This window comes from Odocoileus virginianus, chromosome 1 (genome assembly GCF_023699985.2).
Source record: "Odocoileus virginianus isolate 20LAN1187 ecotype Illinois chromosome 1, Ovbor_1.2, whole genome shotgun sequence".
Lineage (NCBI taxonomy): Eukaryota > Metazoa > Chordata > Mammalia > Artiodactyla > Cervidae > Odocoileus > Odocoileus virginianus.
The window spans coordinates 21,918,385-21,945,169 of NC_069674.1; the positions used below are offsets into that span (position 1 = coordinate 21,918,385).

General features: G+C 48.4%; 1 protein-coding gene and 1 long non-coding RNA gene across 2 annotated transcripts in view; both read left to right on the forward strand.

Annotated features, from left to right (window-relative positions):
• The window catches only part of PLXNA4 (plexin A4), a 472,507-nt gene that overhangs the window by 153,270 nt on the left and 292,452 nt on the right, over positions 1-26,785 (forward strand). The window lies entirely within an intron of this gene.
• LOC110127714 (uncharacterized) lies at positions 17,203-26,573 on the forward strand. The gene is made up of 3 exons (XR_002310891.2): positions 17,203-17,293; positions 24,336-24,495; positions 25,366-26,573. It is a non-coding gene; the product is annotated as an uncharacterized lncRNA (long non-coding RNA).

Consider the following 26,785-nt stretch of genomic DNA (forward strand, 5'->3'; position numbering starts at 1 on the left):
GCAACCAGATGGCAACGCAGAAGGAGGACTGTGCGCAGAGGTGCCCTGGGAAATGAAGGATGTTTCTTTTCTTCTCTTTAAAAAAAAAATCCCCATTCCTTCTGCCGTGGTCTGGCATTCCTGCTCTTAGGAGATGTGGTCAGTCATAAATGGGATTTGAAGGGAGTGGCAAAGCGGGCTGACTCAGGGCGTCCACAGGAATGGCTCACGAGTGACTGGTGCCTTCCTTCGGAGTCACGTTTCCTTCAGACGCAGAGTTGGGAGATCCAGCTGGTTGGCAGGGAGGACCAGGGTGGACCCAGGAGGATAAGGGGCCGTCTGAGGGGGTGGGTAGAGCCCATGACTGAGGCCCTGGGTTGGGGGTGGTGGGGGGTGGTGGGGGGAGCCTGGGTTAAAGCCACTTCCTTCTCCCAGGTCTGAGGCCGATGTGGACTGAGGGAGGAGAAGCCTCATCCTCTTCCCAGGAGGTGAGCAAAACCTCAGCGTTTTTAATTCAATGGCACTGACTTCCAGAGTCCTCCGCCTTCACGCCAGAGGTCCCAGTGCTGGGCTACAGTGAGGGCCAGACACTCATGATCTCACGAACCCTCCCTTGACTGCTGTCCTTGTTTACGTTTACGTAGCCAGGGAGTGGGGACATTCAGGTCAGAACCCCAGCATCGTCCGCACCCCTGCTCTGCCTTCCACGATGCTGACCACTTTCCGGGCAGGTCAGAGCCTGACAAGCAACTGATCGCTAGTCTCAAGCGTGAGGGATCTGAAAGGACAGGCTTGGCCTATGAGACGACCCTAGACTTGTCTGCTGGCCAGAGGCCTTGGCTCGGATCCCTCTGTGACGCCTCTGTGTTCTGAGATAGAAGGCCTTTGGCCTGTGGGTCAGGACCCCCTCCCTCCCACAGTGCTGGGGGCTGGGAGCTTTCTGCAGAGCACAGTGACTTTTCTTGACTAAGGTCCCGTGTGGGGCCACACATTTCTGGCTGCTGGCGGCCACTAGCTGACTCTGGGGAGTGACTGGGAGGGTATGTCTGCTTCCTGAGGATATGGTGGTTCCGTGGTCCTGGGCTTGGAGGATGAGAAAGAAAGCAGTGGGGAATATAGAGTGTTCTTGGCTATCCCCACGCTCTGCTGAAAAGAACCTGAAAGAAAGTGAAAGTGTTAATAGCTTAGTCATGACCCCGTGGACTGCAGCCCACCAGGCTCCTCTGCCCATGGGATTCTCCAGGCAAGAATCTTGGAGCGGGTTGCCATTCCCTTCTCCAGGGGATCATCCCGACCTGGAGATCTAACTCTGATTGCTTGCACTGCTGGAGGGTTCTTTTACCTTCTGAGCCACCGGGAAAGCTCAAATACCGGCTCTGGCCCAAGTGTGACTCCTGAACAATGGAAACAATTTGACTGCTGGCTGCATAGAACTGTGTACTATTTATCACAGCCCTCAAAAGAGCACTTGTGCGAGTGACTCTGTCATTGTGGCGTTTTCCTGGAATACAAGAACACTGACAGCTAATGTATATTGAGCATGTATAGGCATGTACATGTGTGACCTCGCCTAAACATCACAGTGACCCTATGAGAGAAACCATATGAGTACTGAGTGACCATATCAGAGAAAACTGATATGCGGTGATTGTCTCATTTTATTACATTTATCCTATTTCATGGGTGGGGAGGCTGGGCCCTGGTGAGGACTGACCACGTACAGTGACTAAGCCCTGGGGCTGGACCTGAGCCCAGCTTCTCTGACTCCTGGGTGTGCACTGATAATCACTGATCGTGTTATGAGTCCCACGTCATCGCAGGCCACACTTCTCTTCCTACCAGGGGAATGGCCCAGCTTGCCTGCTTTTGTCCTTCTTGCTGACTCCTGTCTTGATGTTCTCAGCTGCCATATTAATTTTAGTAATCTCATTGCCACTCGACGACCTCTGTTCAGGAGACTCAACACCTACACAAGTTTAAACTTCTTTGCCTGACATCCTGGGCCCTCTGGTGACCTAGATAAAGCTCACCTCCTGGCTTCTAACCCTCATTGTCATTCCTCTAGTTGCATGTAAGAATCAGCAGGGTAACCTGTTGGTGTCCTTACAGATGTCATCACTCCTGAGGCCCTTGCTGGCTATCCCTTCTGGCTGTAATTTCTTCTTTGCTCTTTCTCTAGGCCCCAGTGGTACACGCCTAAATCTCACCCATCTTGTTAGCCTTAGCTCAGTCACCTCCATTGTCACTGGGCCTTTCTTGATTTTCTCAGAAGGGCACAAATTCTCACTCCTCTAAGCGGGCATAGGATTCGATCCATCTTACACCATTAACCATTTCCGTCTCATGCCTTCATTCTTTTACTCATCCGTTCAACATTTTCTGAGCCTCTCCCATGCAGTGCCAGGTGCTGGGGTTGAAAGAGGAATCGTTGGTCCCAGCCCTGAAGCCACTAACTGCACGGAGACTTGGACCTGTGTGTACCTGACCTCCTGTGCCCAATGGTCACCCGGCATAGAGCCGTGGAGGACACTCAACACAATTGCTTTGAATGAGTGAAGGTGCTTGATGTTCCCCAATGCTAAAAGGAGAGACTGCAGGAGGACACAGGGGTAGGTTGGCATGTGCTGCGTCTAGAGCCAGGAGGTTGGTCCTCAACTAGTTTATATGCCAGGAGACCTTCTGTCTTGTCCAGAAAGAGGCAAACTGGAACACAGCCCCTCTTCCATCCTCTTCTGGGAAGGGACTGTTTGCCCGGCTGGGGAAAGCTCTCCTCTGCCTGCCTAGCTTCCTCCCGGGGCCCAGGTGCTCACAGATGGCATGCCTGCATGCTAAGTCACTTCAGTACTGAGTGACTCTTTGGGACCCTATGGACTATAGCCCACCAGGCTCCTCTGTCCGTGGGATTCTCCAGGCAAGGATACTGGAGTGGGTTGCCATGCCGTCCTCCAGGGGATCTCCCCAACCCAGGGCTTGAACCCAGGACTCCTTCATTGCAGGCATCATGATGGCAAGGATGTCTTTTCTTTTCTTTTTAAAATTTGGCTGCACCAGGTCTAAGTTGCAGCATGCAGTATCTTTAGTTGATGTTGTGCTCAGTTGTGTCTGACTCTTTGTAATCTCATGAACTGTAGCCTGCCAGGCTCCTCTGTTCATGGGATTTTCCAGGCAAGAATACTGGAATGGGTTGCCATTTCCTTCTCCAGGGCATCTTCTCAACCCAGGAATTGAACCTGCATCCCCTACATTGGCAGGTGGATTCTTTACCACTGAGCCACCTGGGAAGCCCAGAAGGAATGTCTTGAGTAAGACTAGTAGGATGACGTCCTGAGGGCATCCCATGGTTAACATGTCAGCATGACCTAGCAAACACTGACCACCAAGACTTTCCAAATGCCATGCTGAGTCCACAGAGTCCTGTTTAGGGTCTGGGTATGGAGCAATCAGAGAAACACCAAGTATTCTAGCAATGTTCTGGAGCAGGGGTCAGCAAGCACCATCCACCATCTGGCTGGCCACCTGTTTTTGTACAGCCTGCAAGAAGAGAATGGTTCTTCCATTTTTAAGTGCTTGGGGGAAAAAATATCAAAAGAAGAATAATATTTCATGACATGTGAAAATGATATGAAATTCAAATTGCACTGTCCATAAATAAAGTTTGGCTGGAACTCAGCCCTGCTCGTTTGTTTACATCTTGTCTATGGTTGCTTATGCAGTGGAATGGCAGAGTTACAACAGAGAGCACATCGCCCACAAAGCCTGAATATTTATTCTCTCGCACTTTAGAGGATAAGTTTGTGATCTTGTGCGAGAGGATAAAGTTCTTTCTATACCTATCCTTCTTGGTCAAGAATGAAGGGCTTGGGGCTTCCCTAGTGGTCCAGTGGTTAAGAGTCCACCTACCAATGCAGGGGACATGGGTTTGATCCCTGGTCGGGAAGATTCCACATGCCACAGGGCAAAGTAAGACCATGCTCTGCAACAAGAGAAGTCACCATAGTGAGAAGCCTGAGCGCTGCTCCCAGAGAGTAGGGAAACAAAAACCCAGTGCAGTCAAAAATAAATAAATTAATTCATTTTAAATTAATTAAGTATTTTTTTAAAAAAGAAGGAAGAACTTTCCAGTGTGGAGAGCAGGTCAGCTGCTGGCTTTGAGAACAAAGCCAGGTGTTCAGGGTGTTGCAGATGGATGAATCCTTGCCTTGGGGATCGGTATCCTGAGTTCTGTGTGGTTTGGGGATGAGACCTTTTCTTCTCCGGATCTTTGGTCCTCGTAAGTTTGGGCTGCATGCTCTCTAAGGCCCCGTCTTCTTCACAGGTGGGCACACTTCTTTGGTCTAGGAGGCTTGTTCTGCACACTACCATAAGGATGACTTTGGGCCTTCCAGACTTGTGCTTTGCGGCTTTGGCCTGGGCAGCCATGAAGGCCCCAGCTTGGCCAGCTGATGGACACAGTAGCTCCTTGGCTGCCCCCATCTCCCTGGGCCCCAGCCCTTGCACCCCCACCACTCACCAGGACCACCGTCTTCTCCCTCGCATTGATCCCTTTGGATTTGAATCCTGGTTTTGGACTCAGTATGGCAGTGTTTTTGAAGCACCCCGAGATCTAGGCGGACTGTAATTATATAATTCATCCTTGTTATCGTTTCTAATTGTTCTCAGAGCTGTTTCCTAAACTGATTGGAAACAATTGCAGACAGGGAATGGAGTGGGAAGTAGGCGAGGACCTGGCGGCTAGCCGGGGCTGACTGTATGCTGGAGGCCACGTCAGAGTGGGTGGGCACAGGGTGGGGGCAGAGAGGGCCCCCCTCGTGTTTCCTTGTGTCTGGGTGGTGAGGGTGACAAGAAGAAGCACGCTGAGGTGCTGGGCGCTTTGGTTTTATCACTCATAACTAATAAACCTCCCTCCTGCTCCCAGCCCCACAGGCCGGCTGCTTTCCCTTTCTCAGTGGCCTCCATGACGCTGGTGGAGCTCCCAGGGGAGCCTGCCAGCGGGCAACAGGGAGCCTGGCCCTTCCCTCCTGGCTTCAAATTGTTTGTGCTTCCTTGACACAGAAAGAATGCATCTCTTGAGCCATACCTCACCCCCAGAAAGCCAAGGAGAGCCCGTGGAGGGAGAATGGGGTGGGTAGCTTCCTCCTGATTTGGGCCTGAGCAGGTGAAATGGGGCTCCTGCTTATGTCCTCTGGGGAGAGCAGCCAGAACCCCAGAAAAGGGACCCAAATAAGTGTTCCCCGCAGGGCCCCGCTGTTAGGAACATGTTCCCCAACTGCACAGTGCTCTGTGCCCCGTGGGGCCAGGCAGAGAATGGCTCATTTGGGGGTGTGTGTACCTGGAACATCTTTCCCCCCGACACCCCCACCACCACCAGGTGTGTGACCTGGTCTGAGACCCTGTCATCCTTCTCTCCCCCATTCCTCTCCCCACCTGCCTGCAGAAATGAAATGAGACAACTTCCAAGAAAACCACTGAATTTCTAGAAAGGGTGGAGAAGCCAGAATGGGGCGGAGACCCCCAGGCTATCTGGTGCTGGAAGAGATGCTCACCCTGGCAGGTCATCAGTGATGCCTCTGTTCACATTCACCAAGACCTTCTGAGGGCAGGGAGACCGTGATGCCCATGTTTCTACTGGGAAGCGAAGGATTACATGATTCCAGAGACAAGTTGAAGCACCTGAACGTGGCATGTACTGGAGGAGGCGTGGGGCACAGAAGGTGTAGGCCAGTGGAGCCAGGCCTGGGACCTTGACTTCCCAGGTTCCCATGATGTTGACGCCGTACTTGTAGCCACGTGTGTCTGACTCCAAGCTCTTCCCACAGGCCAAAACTGCCCACTGAGGCAGAGATTGGTCAGGCGGAAGCCACACCACTTGCCTGGAAGACTCAGCCCAGGGTCACTTTCGGTGGGGTGAGGTGGGGTCCCAAGGACCTTCACTGGTGCGTATTTAAGTGGGTCAGAGGGCACAGGTGTCCATTTTGCTGGTGTTTTTTTTTTCCCCTCTCTCACTCTTCAATTCTAGTCTCTGGAGCCAGAGAAGCAGGAAAAGGAAGTATGAGGGGTACCTGAGGAGTTCAGGGACTCAGAGTTCCTCCCTCCCACCCAGGCCTTCTCCCCAAGCACCCTGGCTCCACCGACCATGTTCAAGGACCTGCATCCTCTCAGCCCCACCCTCCATTCCTGCCCTAGGAGTCCGCCTGGCCAGTCCATCGGGTACCCCATCTCTCAGGGCTTGAGGTCTGCGGTGAGGGGTGTGAAGAGCTCTGTGTTTTGTGTTCTGGAAGCTCTTTCCTGGGACCTGGAAGGATACACAGCATTGTGGCACAGTTGCCTACACTGGTGCTGCTTCAACCCCCAAGACTGCTGGACTCTCCCACCACCTCTAACGCTTAGAATTATCTTTGTCGGGATGTCTAGGGGTTACCCACTAAGACAGAGCCTGCTCCTGTGCCCCATGTCCCCTTCAGTCAGCTGAGGTCAATCCCCATGGGCAGGACATCAGCGAGTCCAGCCTGGATGGCCATGGAGGTGGACCCTGGGGTCTAGCGTTTCTCAACCCTTTTCTCATTATCACTTTCCTCCACTAGGAGAAAAAAACAACTAAATTTAAATTCTTTCAAATGCGAGACTATGCTAAGCTATGAGAATTTGGGCTTTGGAGGGCCCAAACAGACCACCAAAATGTCCAAGAGGGTTTTTTGCCCTCCACTTTCACCCTCTTGGGGGTGCTCATGCCCCCTTGAGAATGCATGCTGTAGGCTTTCCAGAATGTGTTTCCAAACTGGGTGTAGTTTCTCTGTAGTCTCCTTCACCGTATAGAACCAAAGGTCTTCACGAATGAAGAATATGGTCTCAAGGACTGAGGCAGACATACACATCTGCTACTGGAGTGAATGGTTTCTCATGTCTGAGGTTCACTTGTTTTGCTTATAAAACTCAAACCCTCGCTTCTGCTCACCCAACATGGAGGCCACACCGAGGATGGGGCATGCATAACACTGGCCGCTGTGTGTGGGCCTCGCAGGGGTGGGGGGCCATGATCTTCCCTTAGCCTCTGCCCCACAACCCAGTCCGAGGCGTGGAGCCCCCGGAGGGGGGACAGAAAGGGGGCACCCACTCTTGCCTCCTTGGCTGGCAGCTCTCCTGGTTGTGACTGTGGGCAGCAGAGGGTTGGTGATGGCCTGGCGCTGGTGGGTAGGGTCTGCAGGAGGGGTGGGGGACACTGCAGAGGTCACTCTTCTCCCTGGCCTCCTTTCTTTCTGCAGCCTCCTCTGGCGGGGAGGTCTTCTCATCTCTTCACCCGGAACCAACACCCCACTGTACAGCCATCCCCCTGAATGAGGCCCCTCAGGACCTCTACCTTGCATGTTAGGATGTGTGTTCTCAGTTTTGGGACCAGGCAGTTCTCAGTTTTGGGGTCCACTGGGCAGGGTGTGCCTGGAGGAAGCAAAAGGGCTACAGAAGCCCCGGGGCCTCCCGTTTGGAACCAGCTAGGCCAGGGAGCACTTTCACATGCAGCCCCCTGGAGTCCTACCCTGCACGTGGTGGGTAGTTGAACAGGAGGCCTAAATGAGAAACAGGTTCCTGGAATCTAGCCATGGCTCCCATCTTCTCTGTTCCCTCCAGCAGCCCTCTCCTCCTGCTCTTTTTCTCTTCCTTTTTTTCTTCTTGTATCCATACCAGGCTGAGTGTCCACCTGCTGTCCAGCTTCACATTCATGCAAGGCAGGTGCCCCTGATCAAGGCAGGACATGAGATGGGGGTGGAGGGGGAGAGGGAGGAGGAAGCAGAAGGGGAGGGGGAATAAGGAGGGTTCCATCCATTCCTATAAATAGAAATTAACCCTCCCAGCCCAGGTCAACCACCACCCCCCACCCCCCCACCCACTTCCCTCCGCTTTCCCACCAAGGTCATAAAATTCGCTTCTAACTCTTACCAATTCCCCTGTTAGGACCAGAAGCACACAATTAGCTTTCAAAGTGTCTCCAAGCTGTGGCCAGTTAGAAATTTATGACTTTTTTTTTAAAGGTTTCCTTTAAAGTGGCTAATTAGGTATATTTCTCCAATGGTAATTTTAAAAATGCTAATTGGTCTGTTCTCTGGAAGGAGGAGGAGAAATCTCCCCCCTTATTATCTCAGCGCTGGGGAGGCACAGAAGAGACCAGCCTGGCCCAAGCAGCCTCCAAGGACCAGGTCCCGGCGCCAACCCTGTTACGGGTTTGGCAGCGAACAAGTCGGGGATCTGGAGGAAAGGTTCTCTGTGTCCCACACACCTCCTTGGGAAGGGGAAGCAGCAGCATGTCTGGAGATGGTGGCCGGGGTAGGGCAGGGGTCGTCACGACTCACCCCACTGGTGCGTGGGGCCAAGATACCCAGTCCCATGGCGAACCTGAAAGACACCTTCACAGTGCCTTCCAGGGAGGATGCATGAGCAGGGAGGATGTGTGGAGGGCTGATCTCAAAGAGGACTTACCTCCCAGTCAGGATGTAACAGCCCTAGCACAGAGCTTGACAGCTAGTAAACTGCATGCTAGCAGAATATGCCATTTGAGAGAGGGTGTTTATTAAAAGTACAATTCCAAATTGAACCTAAAGGGGGCAGAGTTCAGGTGTATGGTGTCCTCTGAAACCCTTGTGGGGTGCTCAGGCGTGTCCAATGCTTTCCCACCCCACGGACTGTAGCCTGCCAGGCTCCTCTGTCCATGGGATTCTCCAGGCAAGAATACTGGAGCAGGTTGCCATTTCCTCCTCCAGGGGATCTTCCAGCCCCTGGGATTGAACCTGCATCTCCTGCATTGGCAGGCAGATTCTTTACCACTGTACCACCTGGGAAGCCCCACAAACCCTTCGTTCCTTGGCTAAAGGGCTTGCTCAGGAGATGGTCTGGGGCAGCTCTGGCTGGGGGGGGGGGGGGGTTGGCCTGGGTGTCACTCCACTTGGCCCAGGGAGCCCCGGGGGTGAGCAGTGCATCATCCTGGAGGGGTGTCCAGTCTTCCCCTTGGCGCAGGCGCTGCTGGCTCTCGCCCTTCCATCCTGGTGCGTTGCTATGTGAATAACACAATTATGAAGACACAGGACAGGGATAAGCACAAAACATTCTGCAGCAGAGAGAGCGGGAGGGAGAGACAGTCACAATCAGATATTTTGTTATTGACTCATTTCAGGGAAGAGTAGAATTCTTTAAAACCCGGCGCTATTGCAGAAGGGAGGTGTGATGAACGATTAAACAGATTGCTCAGTTTTACTTTTCAACATTAGCTTTTATCAAGGATCTCTCCCAGCTCACCTCCTCTCTTGGACTCCATCACCATCTCTAGGAAAGCCAGATAGAAGTGTGACTGGGACTCTAGTCCCGAGTCTGCAACCACTGCCCTGCCCTGCTCATGGACTCAGCTTCCTCATCAGTCAAATGGGAGGTGGGGCTGTCCCTGCAGTATATCTGGGGCAGAGGACAGATTGGTTAGAGTGGGCGGAGCACGGTCTGAATCCTGGCTTTTACACTTCTCAACTGGGTGAGGTTGGGAGGATTACTTTACTTTATAAGCTTTGGCCTACTGGGAACAATCAAATGAAATAATGCACAAATTGTGCAAAGTGGAAATAAAGACTTGATGTTATTGTCCTAAAAATGAATTGAGATGATGGATGCAAAGTATCTAGCACAGTGTTGGAGATGTGGAGCCCCCTGGAGGACAGATTTTTGCTTGATGACCAGCCCTTCTTGGATAATTCTGCCCTGTTCATGCTGGAGGCTAGAGAGGAAGAACACTTGTGACCTGTGTAACCATTTCCGAGCCACCTCAAGGGGCTGGAGGGACAGGGATGATAAATGATCCATTTTCCTCTCCCCTGTGTCTCTGAGGCTGATGAGGCGAAGAGACTTGGTGGCCTCAGCTATGGGAGAGTTAGTTTGAGGTTCCCATGGTGCTATGGACCACCTCGTCCATTCACCTCCTGGGTTGTCTAGAGTTACATAACCTTTCTGATACTCTGTCCAGTGGGGAAATTACCCCCTTTCCAAGGTTATTATGAAAACTAAGAGAGCTAATGTATTCCAGGAGTTCCTAGAATAGGGCTGGGGTCTTAGAAAGCACTCAGTGAAGGCTACTTTCCTTCCCTCTATGAAGCCAGTGGCCAGAAAATTGGCAATTGGATGTTGGACTAAGACCATCACTAATTAGCTTCAGCCATAAGGGGGAGAGAAAGGAAACAAGGGCCAGGCCTTTAGGTAGGACCAGTGCGAGTCCATCTCTGATGGATTTATGATGGATATTTAGGATTGGGTTTTATTAGAACGGCTGCGTAGAAGAGTAGATTTATAGAATTTGGAGGCAGACAAAACTATTTTTGATCTCAGCTTTACGAGATACCAGCTGTGTGGCTTTAGACTAATTACATATCCTCACTGTGCTTCTTTCTATGTGCTCACATATGGGAAGGATTAAATGTCATTGTGGGTGTGGAATACTTGGTAATACACAGTAGATCCCCAGTAGATGTTAACTTTCTCCTCTCTGAGGTGGGTGATCAGTTTGGTCTGCATAAGACACCCATTGTTCTCTCAAGTCACAGTCTCTGGGTCACACATGTGCACAGTCATGCATGGTGATGGGTAATGAGGTCACTAGTTCATCTTTGTTTCCTGGCCTCTCGGATGGGTCTTGGCATCAGGTGAAGACTCAAAGCATTCAGGGAGCAACTGGGTGTTTTAGTTCCCAAGGTATTAGCATTTGTTGTAACCACATGTGTACATTTGACAGTGACTTCCCTGTGAAAAGCTCTGAGCCCTTTGAAGCCCTTGTCTCATTGTGAGCAAGATTTTAGAGCCATTATTTACTAAACTTCACAGAGGAGGAGGCTAGGGGATAGAACGACGCTGGCTTGCCCAGGTCACAGGAAAGCAGTGCCATATTTGACATCTTCCCAGGCTCTGACTGTGGTCCTTTTTGTAGTAACTCAGTTGGCATCTCAAAAAGAGGTTCTGGGATTTTCCTGGGGGTATCTCCAGGGTTCCTTTGGGATACTAGGAACCAGACTGTGACCCTGGAAATGATTAATTGGGTGAAAAACAGTTATAATTTTGAGGACTAAGTTCTATCTTTGTGTTAGACAATTTGCTTTTCATCTCAGTTTACTTTTACAACACCATTACATGTAAAGTGGATGTTTCCATGTTATAGATGAAGTTTTGGTCAAAACCTTTAGCTCATACAGTGAAGAAGCAGCTAAGATTTAAATCTGGGAGTGTCAGCCCCAAATGAAGCCTGCTTCCTCCTTCTGACACCACACTAAAGAGTGGGAGGGTAAATTGAACCAGGGAATGTTCTAAGAACAGGGTAATGACAAGGAGATGGAGTGGCATCTAAACTTTATATTTCTGGGGGAAAATATAAAGAAAGTTTGTCTTGAAATCTGTATTAAATTTGGGAAAGGCCCAGTTATATTCTCACTTTCTAGGAATGTCCGGGGAACCCACCTGTTAAAAGAAAGTGATCTACTCAACTTTAAGAAGCAACTGACATGTACTATGATAAGGATGAACCTTGAGGACATTATGCTCAATGAAATAAGTCAGTCACAAAAGACTTCCCAAGTGGCACTAGTAGTAAAGAACCCACCTGTCAATGCAGGAAACATAAGAGACGCAAGTTCAATCCCTGGGTCGGGAAGATCCCTTAGAGGAGGGCATGGCAACCCACTCCAGTATTCTTGCCTGGAGAATTCAGTGGACAGAAGAACCTGGCAGGCTACAGTCCATAGGATTACAAAGAGTCGGACATGACTGAATCGACTTAGCACAGCACAGCAAAGGACAAGTACTGTATGAGTCCGCTTACAGGACACCTAGAATAGTCAACACACAGAGACAGAAGTTAGAATGGTAGTTTCCAGGCCCTGTGGCTTTAGATTAGCTGATGGGGCTATGTTCAGCCAAACCCAAGAGAGGAGGCCCAGGGAATGAGCTCCCGAGTAGATGGTGTCCATGAGCCAAGAAGAGGCTTGGAAAGATCAGATGCTTTCCCATCTTCTGCTGGACCAGCAGCTTCTGGGATCTATTGCCTCACATTCTCATGGAGACCATAAGCAAGCAAAGTGATATTTAAAGACAGTGGGAAAAACTCATGTCAGAGAAAGCACACTCTCTCTGAACAAATTGTTAACTGAATATGTTAGAACTCAGATTCTGCCACACAGGCATGAGATCAACACGGGCTTGACCCTGATTAAGGGCACCTGTGAGGAGGAGGCGTTGCTAGGACTTTCCACAGCCCTGTCTGTTCATGGATACCAAACCCTTGAGAGAAGGATTAGGAGCACACCCCAAGCCTGGTGGTGGACATGGTGTGGGCTGGGGGCTGGCAAACTGTGGCTGGACCACATCCTGACTGTACAGCCCAGGAGCTAAGGATGGTTTCCATGTTATTTAATGATTTTTAAAAAAAATCAAAAGATGAACAGTATTTCATGTCACATGGACATTATATGAAATGTGATTTATCATGTAGCTCAGGGAAGTTGTGTTTGAACACAGCCACACTTATGTGTTCACTCATCATTCGTGGCTGTTTCCTCTTGCAACAGCAAAACTAAGCAGTTGTGACAGACGATGTGGCCCGCAAAGCTGCACGTATTCTCACCTGGCTTTTACCGATACGTTTGCTGACCCTGGTCTACTCCGATATTTTTTTTTCAAACTCTGGGTCACAACCCTCAAGTCAGTTATGAATCAATTTAGTGGAACCTGATGATCAGCATTCAAGGTGGAAAAAAAAAAACCAGAAAGATGGCAGAAAATATCAGAGTACATCATTTGTTGTAAGGCAGTTTTGCTCCTTATAGATTTTTTTAAAATTTCACTTAAGTATGCATATGTGCCCTCAGTCATGATGTGAACTCTTTCTTTGATTTATGGGTCTTTGTTCAAAACGTAAAGAAAGCTACCAATCTAGATGAACCTAGGAAATTTACTGTTGTGTACCTGGATATTGGGGATGACATTTGGACACATGCCGCTCAGCTACGTCTGCTCAGAGCGTGGTTGTCTGTGCCCAAAGTCCAGCTTCAAGCCAGGTGGGTGTGGATTCCCCACTGCGTCTCCCTCCCCCAGAGCACTGTGGTCCAGGATGGTCGAGATGCAATGCCTGATCCCAGGTAGGGCCATTTCCTCATTTCTGCCCAATTTTTCTCCCATTTGAAGAGGGAGGTTTCAATTTTCCCAGAGGGCAGTGAATAAAGAATGTTTGCTCTTGAGCAAAGAGAAAAACAAGCAAGACCCAGGACCAAGGCCACAGAGCTCCCTTCCTGACCCGTTCGATTGGCAGGTGACACGGAAGTGACAAAGGATGGCTCTTGTGCAAGGTGACAAGAGGCAAGATCCAAGGAGGCTTTGTGTTTACAAACATATTGCCCAAAGTGTCATGGATATCATTGAAAAACATCAATTATCGATCGAGGGTGACAGATCACGCGTCCCAGCCATTAAAAATAGAACAGAAATTCAGGTGTGGAGGAAGAAAAGGGGAAGAATGTGCAGAGGGTGGAAACACTGGTGTAACATCCCCACTACGTCTCCCCTCCCCGTCCCGACCTTGCTCTATCTCCGTTTTCCTTTCCCTCTGCGTCTCTACCTGCTCGTCACTGCCGGTTCTTCTTTATGCAATGGAAGGAAAATTATTGATTTGTTCAAGAGCATTTGCCCCAGTCTTTACAGGCTACCTGGTTTCCCTTTCTTTTCTCTCAACTGTGTCTGGCATGACTATAAACTAGACAAAGTAATGACTCCATGATTTAGTGCTTAGCCAAGCTTCCTATTCTCAAAGCTGTTTAATCATCAGCATCCTCCATAAAGACCTTTAACAACCAGATAACAAAAGCCTTTACAATACAGTTTGCTTAGCTGGAAGCAGACTCTTCCAGGCCTTAAGAACTAAGCTGGGTTCAGTCCATCTTGATTCTGGGAGTTTGGGAAGGTCAAGGGGACATGTTCATCAGGAGGCTTTGACCCTCATATCATAGTATAGAACAGATCGCACCATCCTGTAAGGAAGAGCTATCCACAGGTAAGGCTTCCAAGAATTTAAGGTGAATATGCCTTTTCAGTCCAAGGGACGAGGGTAGACACCTGGGATGGAGAACCTTGGGGAAGAATGAATGAACCCTGATAGAGAGTGAGGAGAAACTTTATTAGGTTCAGGTCACTTTAGGATGTGAGAATGATAAAATAAAATAAGATAAAATACTATAATAAAGTAAAATAAAAAAAAATAAAACCGACAGCAGCAGCGGGATGGCTTGGTATGGGTGATGGGGCTGCCAAGGGGTCTAGGGAGACCCGATCATCTAGAGGACAGAGTTGGCTGGGTGCTTGGTGGTAGATGATCACTAAGACTTTTTCAGTGCCCAGCATCTCTTATTGTAAATCAGCTCAAAAGAATCTTAAACACAAAAACATTGGATTAGGGGAATTTGATCCTAGTAAACCAAAATGAGAGGGCTTCCCAGGTGGGTAAAGATATGCCTGCCAATGCAGCAGACACAGGTGTGATTCCTGGGTCAGGAAAATCCCTTGGGGGAGGAAATGGCAATTCACTCCAACGTTCTTGCCTGGAAAATCCCATGGACAGAGGTGCCTGGAGGTCTACAGTCCATGAGATCTCAAAGAGTAGGACATGACTTAGCAATTGAGCAGGCACACACACAAACCAAAATGACCTAGGACAAGAAACTTTAGAGGGTGAGAATCAAGCGGTTACAGAGAAAGCAGTTTCACCACAGAATTGAAGGAGGTAAATGGGGACCTAGTAAGAAAGAGAAGGGACCCAAGGACCAAGTAGCAGGCCAGCCTTCCTGGGGATGAAACAAGAACTGGCTGAGTACCAGCTGAAGTACCAGGGATAGTGCTGGCGGGGTCTCCCTCAGTCTCTCTCCCTCTTTCTCCCTCATTTATTTATTCACCCTTTATATTGGTGGTTTATTATTTGCCAAGCATTTTTCTGCATGGTGGAAATTCAGATTTAAAAGATACAGAAATAAAATCTCTGCCCTCAAGGAATTTGTGAGCTAAAGCATTATCTCATTCCTTATCTACCAGGCAGTGTCTATATCCTGAGATTTCTCATTTTGTCTCAAAACAGTTTAATCATTTAAAGGGCTGAATGTGTAGTTGGAGGGAACACCGTGGAACGTGAGTCCAGAAAGAGAGAGAAACAAAGGAGGCAGCCCCCATCCCTAGCCTGGGCCCTGTGAGGAGGGCAGCAAACCTGCTTGTCTAAGGCATGGAGAAAATGGTGCCCAAGAGCCCTCAGATGAGGCACCCCTTCTGCCATTTCATTTCTGATTGTCAGAGGCTCCCCAGTAGTCCTTTTCACTAAGTGAGGTGTTAGGAAGATGGATTGGCCTTGCAGTGAGATGGGTAATGATCTTTGAGGCTGAATGGGAAGCAGGAATCCCTGTAGAGTGGTTGCATGCTTGGCTTAAAGTCTGTGGATTTCTAAAGCAGGCAAAGTGGCATCCAACAACATTCCTCTGCAGAGACACAAACCCCTTCTTTGTCCTGATATTATCAGTAGGACTACACTCACTCTCTAATATTGGGCTCAGATCACAGTTGAGTTTGTTCTACATTCTGAGATACTTCTCCTTTTCTGTAGTATGTGAAGAAGCACCCATGCTTGCAACAATAGCAGTGGGGGGTGAGAGTGGAGGGGTTGTGGTACCAGCCCATGAAGTGGTTAAAGAACTTCTATACAGGTGTCTTCTGTCCATCCATCCATCCATTCATCTACCCATCCTTCCACCCACCCATCCATCCATCCATGCATCTATCCAATCAACCAACCACCCACTCACCCCACCCCACCATACACTGGTTTACTTGAGAAGTATCTACTGACATCCCATAATGTGCCCTAAGCCACGCCCTAGGGACAGAGTAGAAAACAGTCCTACTTCACAGCTTCCCAAGCCCCAGGTGTGCCATTTATCTTTCCAGTGGCTTCCCTTTTACAAAGGCCTGACTTTTCATTCTTGAGCAGCCTTGCATCATTACAAGAAGGGAAGAGGCAACTAGTGGGATGAAGGCAGTTTATTGCTTCCAAGCAAAACTTACCCAATAGGAGTCAGAATAATGTGAGGTCATGATGAGAATCACCTCTTGAGTACATATCTCAAGAGGGATCAGGAATGAGGACAATGGAAAGGACCCAGGATGACAGGCTGGGTGGGATGGGGAGAGCCCTGGACTTAGTTAACTGTGTGCCCCCAGGGCAGTGGCTTCCCCAGTGGTCTCTGGCCTCCTTTGTAAGGGGAAGGGGTTGGACGTGTGAATCCTCAAGGTCCCCTCCTTCTGCAATATTGAGTGAATCTATTGATCTGTCTCTCACTGCCTCCACTCTCTTCTTTCCTGTTTTGTTTCTTGTCCTTTCTAGATCTAACCAGCTCACAAGTTGATGCAATCCTTCCTCCAGATTTTTTTTTTTTTTCTGAAAAGCATTCCATTTTGCCAGCATCTTAAATTATCGTCTCACCTGCTATTTCCCAATAGATCTTCCAGCGATGATGGCAGTAGTCATTTCTGCACTGGTCATTCTGGTAGCCACCAGCCCCATTGACAACTGAGCACTTGAAATGTGGCTAGTTTGACTGAGAAACTGGACCTTAAATTCTATTTAATTTTAACCTAACATATGAATCTAGTAACTGCCTTATTGTACAACAGCTCTAACCTCTTTTCCCAATGCTCTTTAGTCATTATTGTGTTTATCTATTTATTCTTCTTAAACAGATAGGTTGAGAGCTTGGTATCTGTATTCACATGTCCTTCACTTGAATTCTGCATAACCACTCATTAGCCATGGGACCTTGGGTAATTAACTTTTTCAAGCATCAGTTTCCTCACCTGTAAAATGAGAGTACTGATCATCCTACCTGCTAGGATTGTTGTACATATTAACTGAGCTAATGAACATAGAACATTTAGCATAGTGCCTGGCACTTTGTAATTGGTAGGTGAGTGTGGGTGCATGCTTAGTCACTTTAGTCATGTCCGACTCTTTGTGATGCTACGGACTGTAGCCCACCAGGCTCCTATGTCCATGGAGATTCTCCAGGCAAGAATACTGGAGTGGGTTGCCAGGCCCTCCTCCAAGGGATTGTCCCCACGCAGGGATAGAACCTTGGTCTCCTGCGTCTTCTGCATCACAGGCGGATTCTTTACCACTGGGCCACTGGGGAAGCCCCAGTTGTTAGATGAGACTAGGGAAGAAGAAGGAGGGGAAGAGGAGAGGGAAGAGAGAAAGAGGAGGGGAAGCAGGAGAGGAGAGGTATTTCATCATTTCTTTTCTATTAGAGTGAACTCTTGGGACTAAGACAATGTAACCTTTAGTTATTACCAGTTAGCGTATGAAGACCATACTGTCTCCCAGGGTTCACATAGGTATCCTTTTTATTTGATCCTCAGTCTCCGCCCAGTTACCAGCTCTCCCATGTAGGTGCCCAGATACCCCAGTCCTCTGCCCAAGGGCAGATACACACCTGCTACAGGGCCCATCCTGAGGAGGTAGGTGAGGAGAGCAGGCAAAATGGCATCCAACAGCCTTCCTTTGCAGAGACACAAACCCCTTCTTTGTCCTGATATCATCACTCTCTAGTATTGGGCTCAGCTTGCAGTCGAGTTTGTTCTACATTCTGAGACACTTTCCCCTTTTTGTAGTGTATGAAGAAGCACCCATGCTTGCGTGAATAGCAGTGGGGGGTGAGAGCTGAATGATGGTCACCCCATTCTCACACACACATACATGTGCACAAATGCTCAGTTCTCATGGAATGGATGGACCCGCGATTTCATTCCTTCAGACACATCTGTGTCTCCTGCCGCTTGCTCCTGCTCTTCTGAGCGATGGGGGACAGGGAGATGACCCCATTAACTCCAGGCAGGTCCTTGTTGCTCAGCAGGTCCCCGACCCCCTTCAGACCTCCCCTCTGGCCAACCTGATCTCCCAAGTGACACCTCTCAATCCTGCCCCAGGAATCAGATGTCTAAATAGCAAATGAAAGATTAATGCCAGTGACCAAGATTGGGGCGTGAATAATTTAAAGGGCAGAAAAAGAGCCGGCTCCGCTTACCCACAGGGCTGCCTGGGCAGAGGTCAGGGAGAGGGTAAGGGCCAACTCCGGGCCAAGGATAGGAGGTGGCAGATTCTAATGAATTGGTCTGGGAGAGGGTTTGCTGTCCTTGGTGTTGGGAGGAATTTGTAGTCGCAACCAGGAAATGGGTTCTTTGGCAGTCTTATCAACCCAGAGCTTGTGGGTTTCATGAGGAGTGTGGGCAGTTTTCAAGTGGGTGCCACATTTCTGTGGATATTGTAAGGCTAGGGACTGCCCATCAGATGGATATCCTGTGCCCTTCACCATGAGGACCACCCCTCACCAGGGTCTCTGTCCTTGTTGCCGCCTTGAACCTGTCGGGCTCCAGGAGTCCACATGACTCGGGTATTTGGTGGAAGGCTGCCTGGGGGCATGGGATTTGAGGTGAGGAGGGAAAAGCAGCCTGATGTTTGTGAATCGTGCATATATCTTACAGTCAATGTGGCTCTTGTCCAGGTAGAAAACCTCCATGTGGATATTTTCTTCCTCTCTTCCTACCACCTCGGTCACCTCCCTGCTATCCTGGCTTCCTATTAGGTTTACCGCAGCCTCTCCTCTGATGGTTTGGGGGTTTGATAAATATTTTCCCCTCCGGAAGTCTTTAGCAGTGCAGCAAGAAGGTTACATGATAGATTCTCCCCATCACTTAATTGAAGCCATAAAAAATGGAAAGAGAGTCTCCAATAAACCAAACCATTACTCACTGGTGGATAGAGAGGGGAGCCGAGAACCGGGCCCCCGGGGGGCGCAGCTGGGAAGCCCTCCAGCTGACTGTCTATTATGATTATTAATCACAGCGGCAACAGGGTTCATCTGCACGGAGCTTCTTAATGAACTTGGACTCATGTCCTTACAAGGTTGTAGCCATTATAGCAACCAGGCCCTTTTGGTTTCAAATCCCTGAAGGCTTGGTTGACTGGGATGGATGTCCGAGTGGGCACGTTTGTCCTGGTGCTCCCCCGGGTTATGAGATATGTGTGGTTGTGTTTAGGGCCCAGCAGTGGAAGGGAGGAAGTTCACCTGCTGCGGTTGGGAGACTGGGGTGGGGACTAGGAGTATGAGACTATGCCAGCTGGTGGCTGGTATATTATGTGTGCCTAATATTGATGTGTGTGTGTGATGCACCCATTGTAGATTAATGGTACACGATGTGTGGGAGGTAGTGGGTGGCGGACGTGGGGGTCAGAGTAAGGCATTTTAATAGTTGTGGGTGGACATACTTTAAAATAGGCTTCCCTTATAGCTCAGTCAGTAAATCGTCTGCCTGCAGGAGACCCGGATTTGATTCCTGAGTAGGGAAGATCCCCGGGAGAAGGAAATGGCAACCCACTCCTGTATTCTTGTCTGGAGAATTCCATGGACAGAGGAGGCTGGCGGACTACAGTCCATGGGCTTGCAAGAGTCGGACACGACTGAGGGACTAAAACCACCACCACACTTTAAAATAGTATCATCTCTATGAGGATTCCACACATTTGAGTATCCAGGTGCATCACAAGTAGGAAGACTCTAGAATTTCTTGCCCAAACGAAGAGTTTTAAAGTAAAAGGGGGCATTATTAATAGTTTGCCTCGACCACTCACATAAAAGAGGATTGCTCCAGGCAATCAGAGATGTGTGGGAAGTCTGTTTGTAAGCCACCCCTGAATGGCTTAGATATGTTTTCCACTGTATTGGGTGAGTTTATGCTGAGAGGGAGTCTGTCCGAGTTAGAACTTAGAGGCATGGGCGAAGGGTTGCCTCTTGGTGGCCTCATAATTGTGATGTAGGCCCCAATTGCTGCCACGTGCTGGGAAAAGCAGTCCATGGACCCTGCCCTGGCTCACAGCTCCTGTTTCACAGATGTCCTGGTGGGGCAACCAGGTCTTGATACCTGGGGAGCTTTGGCACACACTCTAGGTGTGTGTGCTCGGTCACTTTAGTTGTGTCTGACTCTTTGCAAGCACATGGACTGTAGCCCACCAGGATCCTCTCTCTGTGGGATTCTCCAGGCAAGAATACTGGAATATTCTTGTGGACTATTCCTGGAGGGAGGTTGCCACTCCCTTCTCCAGGGGATCTTCCCGACCCAGGGATCGAACCCATGTCTACTTCATCCTGCACTGTAGGCGGATTCTTTACCCACAGAGCCACCTAGGAAGTTTTGGCATACACTCTAGGAGCCCTAATTCATTCAAGATGGAAAGTGTAGCCAGTGAGCCAGCAGGCTTGCAAGCTCACTGCTCTGGGAGAAGGTGAAGCTGCCGCTGTCTGGAGAGTCTTTAGAGTCATCCTCCGGGGGTCTGCTGTATGTGCCCTGTGTCACGGTGCATGGTGAGTCAGGAGCCAGACTCTGTTTTATTGTAGTTGGATCTGTCCTGGACTGTTCCCAGGCCTCAGTTTATCTCTACGTGAAACTCAGGGAAGAAGAGTATTTACTAACAAGAGTGTGGAGGTTTGAGATAGCGACTAAGATGAGCTAAGAGGAAAACACCCTTTTCTGTTTCCCTCCATCATTGTTTAATCCTGCAGCCCTGCAGTTCTCTTACGTGTCAGGTCACCTTGTCTCTAAAACCCTACATTTTGTTCCTGGGAGTTCTTCCACTTCAGCAGTGGCAGCCCTGAGGTTTGGGAGGGAAGAAGAGTGGAGCCTCATCCAAATCTTGGCCTGTATTTTCTGAGTGGAGGTCCCGGCCAGGGGCCCTCATTGTCTTTCTGGCTCACCCTGTGATTTTCAGCAGGCAGTGTACTTCCTAGTTGCTGTTTAGTTGTTAAGTCATGTTCGACTCTTTTCAATCCCATGGACTGCAGTCTACCAGACTCCTCTGTCTGAGGAATTTTCCCAGTAAGAATACTGGAATTGGTTGCCATTTACTTCTCCAGGGGATCTTCCCAGGAATCAAACCCACATCTTGGGCACTGGCAGGCAGATTCTCTACCGGTGAGCCACCTGGGAAACCCTGTGCTCCCTAGAATATCACCTAAAGGATTCTGTGCAGGCTGCTTTCCCCAGAGGCCCTCTCTCCCACCTTCTCTCTGAAAACCAAGAACTCCCTGGGCCGTAAGCAACTAGATGTAAACAGAAATTAATCCATCTGCAAAACCTCAACATGTCACCTGATCCTTATCAGGGCCTCATAATCGCCTCCAAGGAAGATCTTATTATATTAAAAAGCAATTGCCCTCCAAGCCAGTAGCACTAATAGATTTTCTGTGATATTTATACCAGATTTAGCTTTCGGCTGACGAGATGCCGTTCCCTTCCTCCTGCCTCTGCCTGAGCTCCTTCGTTTTTGCATAAGCCTCCTGCAATTTCAGTTTCTCATAGGGCCTCTCTCTGCAAGATGAGAAGCCCCATGAGGCCATCTGTCTGGTACAATGTTGCATCACCTGAGTTGGAAAAATGCCTGGCATGGAGCTGGCATGCAGTTTCATTCATCCATCCAATTCATTCGTTTGTTCATTCAACAAAGGGAGTCAAATTATAAACAGGGAAAGGACAAAAACAGATAAAATAATGATAAGTAGTTCTAAGGACTTTGGAAGAAACAAATAGGGTGTTGAAATAGAAGATAATCAGGTAGGGGGGGGAGGCCCTTACTCTGAATGGAAGGTAGGAACACCCACCCTGAGATCTGCTGGGTGACAAGGAGCCACCCCGAGTGAGCAGAGGGGAGAGTTTCTAAGCTGCGGGATCAGCTCTGTAGGGCGTTGTTGTTGTTGTTGTTCAGTGGCTCAGTCTTGTCTGACTCTTTGCAACCCATGGACTATAGCACGCCAGCCTTCCCTGTCCTTAACTATCTCCCAGAGTTTGCTCAAACTCATGTCCATTGAGTCGGTGATGCCATCAACCATCTCATCCTCTGTTGCCCCCTTCCCCTTTTGCCTTCAATCTTCCCAGCATCAGGATCTTTTCCAATGAGTCGACTCTGCATCAGGAGGCCAAAGTAGTGGCACTTCAGCATTAGCTGAAGTCCTTCCAATAAATATTCAGAGTTGATTTCCTTTAAGATTGACTGATTTGACTTCTTTGCTATCCAAGGAACTCTCAAGAGATTTCTCCAGCACCACAGTTCAAAAGCATCAGTTCTTCAGCGCTCAATCTTCTTTATGGTCCAACTCTCACATCTGTACATGACTACTGGAAAAACCACATAGCTTGACAATGTGGACCTTTGTCAGCAAAGTGATGTCTGTGCTTTTTAATATGCTGTCTAGGTTTGTCATAGCTTTTCTTCCAAGGACAAGCGTCTTTTCATTTCATGTCTGCAGTCACACTCTGCAGTGATTTTGGAGCCCAGGAAAATAAAGTCTGTTGCTGTTTCCGTTTTTTCCCCATCTATTTGCCATGAAGTGATGGGGGTTATTACGTTGGGATAAAGCTGAACACCTTTGAGGGCCTAGGAAAGGCTCCCTGAGGATAGAACTCTGTAAAGGGAAGTGTTTGTTGGGTTTGGAGAGGTAAACCATTTAAAAAATATCTATCTGGTCAAGACACTCCAGGATGTGGTTGGTGAATAGAATTTGGAATCCCTCATACTCCAAGCATAAGGATCTATATGATCTAGAGGAAAAGGCCCTGGGAAGTCTGGGTTGTGGAAATGAGAAGTCGAAGTGGTGAGGAGTGCACTTTAAACAATGGGTGCTGGGCAGTGGGTTGGATGCCAGAATTTCTTGGTCCTTTTCTGCTCACACTTCAGTGGGCACATCGTTTGCTTGTGTCTTTGGCTTGTCTATGGGCTTCCCTGCTACTCAGACCGTAAAGAATCTGTCTGCAATGCAGAAGACCAGGGTTCAATCCTTGTGTTGGGAAGGTCCCCTGGAAAAGGGAATGGCAGCCCACTCTAGTATTCTTGCCTGGAGAATTCCATGAACAGAGGAGCCTGGTGGACTAGAGTACCTGGGGTTGCAAAGAGTCGGACACGACTGAGTGACTAACACTAACATTATTCTCTTCCTCTATGCTAACAAACATGACGTATCTATAAACAGTGCATCTGGGCCCAAGTGGCTCTTGCTTAGATTGGAACAGAACTTGAAAGCAGGACCTTGCTGAAGACTCGTGATGAGTTGATAAGACTCAGTTTTCAAAAAAAACAACCATGAATGTAACAGTGGCAGTAGCAGCCCATTCCTACATTCTGGGGCCTTTGTGTCAGTACATTGAAAGCAGTTTCAAGTTGAGATAGATTTGGTGGCAAGAGCCAAGCCTATAAAATGTCTTTTACTGGTCTTGTCAATTGCGCATCAGAACTATTAATAGTTGTTGATGAAGGATTTCAGAACTGAGGCTCAAGTAGGAATGAGAGGTGCCAGCACGCAATCTCATTGGTGGGAATTACTTAACAGAGACAGGGAGATAGAACCTGTGTGGAGCATCAACCACTCCAGGAGATAGGGGTGGGGGAGACTTCATCTGCAGTTGGGGGGAGAAAATGGAGCAAATCATTAATGAGAAGTTAAATGACCCACTTTCTCTGCCAGATCTGAATACATTCAAGTGAAAACATATGAGCACAAGCTTGTTCCTTTCATTCTGTTTCTAAACATTTCTTTGCGTTAACCACCACCTCCCGCCCTGCGGAGGTGCTGGGCACCTCCTTTCATCCATGACAGCCAGATAATATCATGGGCAAACATAATCGGGATGATGGCCAAGACACCAGAACTTTTTCAACAATACACTACTGAAGACTGGGGCTTGCCTCCTGGGCTGTTATCTCCTAGAGTTCACGTCTGAAATTTTAGCTTTCAGCAGAGTCCCTGCCTAGGAGGGATGCTAGACTGCAGTGAGGGGATGGACAGACGGACTGACAGACAGTCAGAAAGGGTAAGATCTAGAGTCCAGAGAGGTCCTTGACATCTTCTACATCTCCTGATGAAGAGTCTGTAAAGCTATAACTTGATGGTGGCCTTTCTCAGCAGAACCTGGGGGTGGGGTGAGTTCTAGGAGAGGGCAGGCCAGAAAGACAATGGTTTTCCTATCAAAAGGCAGCACTTTGACCTCTCCTTCCCTGAAGCCAATCTCTCTGGCCTCCATCTCATAAACCAATCTCCCACACACAGCGAACAGAATGCAATCCTGCCAGAGCTCTCTACTGATAGGAATGGAGGTGATAATTCCATGATTCTCCCATGGAGGGGAAGGGGTTAGGCTAGGTCTGTTCCCAGCTGTCCGTATGATAGATGAGGTGACCCAAGGCCATCTGCTCAGCATCTCCATCCTTCTCTTCCCCTTAGAGCCAGGAAAAGCATCTCTGCTTCCTTCTTCCTCCTCAAGATGCCAGGTGGGAAACACAGTGACTGCTCAGTAGCTGCTGGAAGAGCCCAGAAGGAAGGATGGTGATGTTTGTGTGATACTTCAATGTCTGTTCACTCAGTAGGACTTTCAACCCAGTCGGTAAGGAGGAAATGGTGAGCCCTGCAAAGAAAGCAGTGGCACGGGGCAGATGACAAAGCCTACTTTTCTTACCTGTTTGCCATCACTGTGACCTTTTCCTCACCTCCCCCAAGCAGTAGGGACAGCTGGGTGATCCAAACCAAAACTTGTCCTTTTTGGTTTTAAACCATCCTGGTTATCACATACAACTCTCTCCTTAAGGATTTTCAGTCTTAGCTTCTCTCAGCCCAATAGATTCAATTTATGTAGAAGGCACATGAGCGGTCAGACTCAAAACATTTCACCAGCAAGGGCACAAAGCCTAATGCTGGATCCTGGAGGTTCCCTGCAGGACCAGACCTTAACCCTTTAGGTGATGGATGTTAGTGAGGTCCTTGAGCAGTATTCTAGCGGGAGAGACTGGGCTGCTGGGCAACAGGGGAGGTGTTGAAAGGCAGTGGCTACTTACCAACCAGTGTGGAAATATTTCGCTATTTTAACTTCTATCCTTCCTAGCATATATAGACCAAATAGCAGGTCTAGAAACAAGTCATTATTTTCTCTGAACTGTAGGAAATATGGTCAAGGTCCAGAGGAGAGAGGCAGTCAGCCCTCTATCTGCGAATGTGGAACCTGTTAATATAGGAGGCTGACTGTACTATGTTGTTGCATATAAGGGACTTGAGCATCCGTGGATTTTGGTACCCGTGGGGGTTCCTGGGACCAACCCCTTGCAAACCCCAAAGATGACTGTGCAATCACACGAGATTATCCAGTTGTGGAATTCCACCCTGGAAGGGACCTGAGAGATCCATTCATCCTCTTGTCCAGGGTAGGAAGCCAGTTTCTATGTGAGTTCTCCTCATTTCTCCTCCCCTGTGAACCATCCAGGTGCAGTGGGATTATCCAGAGAGGGGAAGACATCAACACCACATCAACACTTCATTGCCAGATAACACCACTGAAGAACTGGGACTCAAGGACTTGAGATGACTACAAACTGGGAGAGGGGGCTTCCATGCTCAAAACAGAGAAGAGCATCCATGGGGTTTGGTCAAGGGGGGGATGCTGGGGGGCTGGAGCTGCTGAGGAGGTTATAGGATGTGAGATTTGTCCTGCTGTCCCAGCATGGGTCATCATGCTGTCTGCCCTGGACTCGCAAGATTAGCTACAGCCAGGCTGGTGGATGGAGACTCAGGGCTGAGACCCCACCTCCCCCAACCGCCATTCCTGGTTTCACAGCACAGCTGCCAGCAAACCCGTTCTTTTGGGTGTTTGGCTCCAGATGTCCAAACCCAAGGACATCATGTCAGCATGTTTCTCCGCTGACTGTAAAAGAACAGCTGCATCTTCTAGAAGACCCTTCCAAGTCCATTGCTTGTTAGGATGATTATAGTGTTTTACTCGTAAGCTGGTTACGCCTCTTGGGCCCCTTTTTGAGATTCCATCCTCGAACACAGGGGGATGATATTTTGAGACACAGAATGTTAGAGGAGAATGGATTTTGGAGCTCATGTGATCCTACACACTCATTAGTGATTGAGGGGAGGGGTGATGGGTAGTGGAGGGAGGGAGGTAGAAAGGTCACATAACTTCCTTGAGGTCACCTGCAGATGTGGTTGGTGGCAGAGATGTGACTGGTCTTTTCCCTCTATAACATACTTTCTTGTTCAAAGTTTTTAAAAAATGAATTTAAAACGAAAAATTTTTAGTTTTATTCCAGAAATACAGAAATGGATAAAAGAAAGATAAAAGGAAATGCATACCCAGAGTGCTACCACCCCATGGTCATTGTTAATATTTCCTTCCAATTTTTATGTTACTTATTTTTCATAGTTAAGGTTATTTTATATACTATATACTATATATATAGTCTGGAAAGAAAATCATACACACACACACACACATATGAAACCTTGTAACTCAAGTAATTTCCTCACTTGTAAACTCTTCATAAACATAATTTTAAACATGTGCTTAATATTCTATCATGTGCATGCAACATAATTTACTTATCCACTCTCTTACTGTTTTATATTTAAGTTATTTCTCATTTTCAGATGATAAATAATGCTAATATAAAAATGATTGTGCATAAAGTTTTGCTTTCCTTCTTTTTAATCTCTGTATTTCACACTATTTCCTTTGGCTAGATTCCCAGAAGTGGTGTTTCTAGGTCAGAGGGCATAAACACATTCAAGATTGGCTATCTATTACTAAATTGCTTTCTAAAAGTATTGTTCCAATTTATGTTCCCACTAGAAAGCTATGAAATTTTATTAAATCTTTGCTAATGTGGTAGACAGTCCTC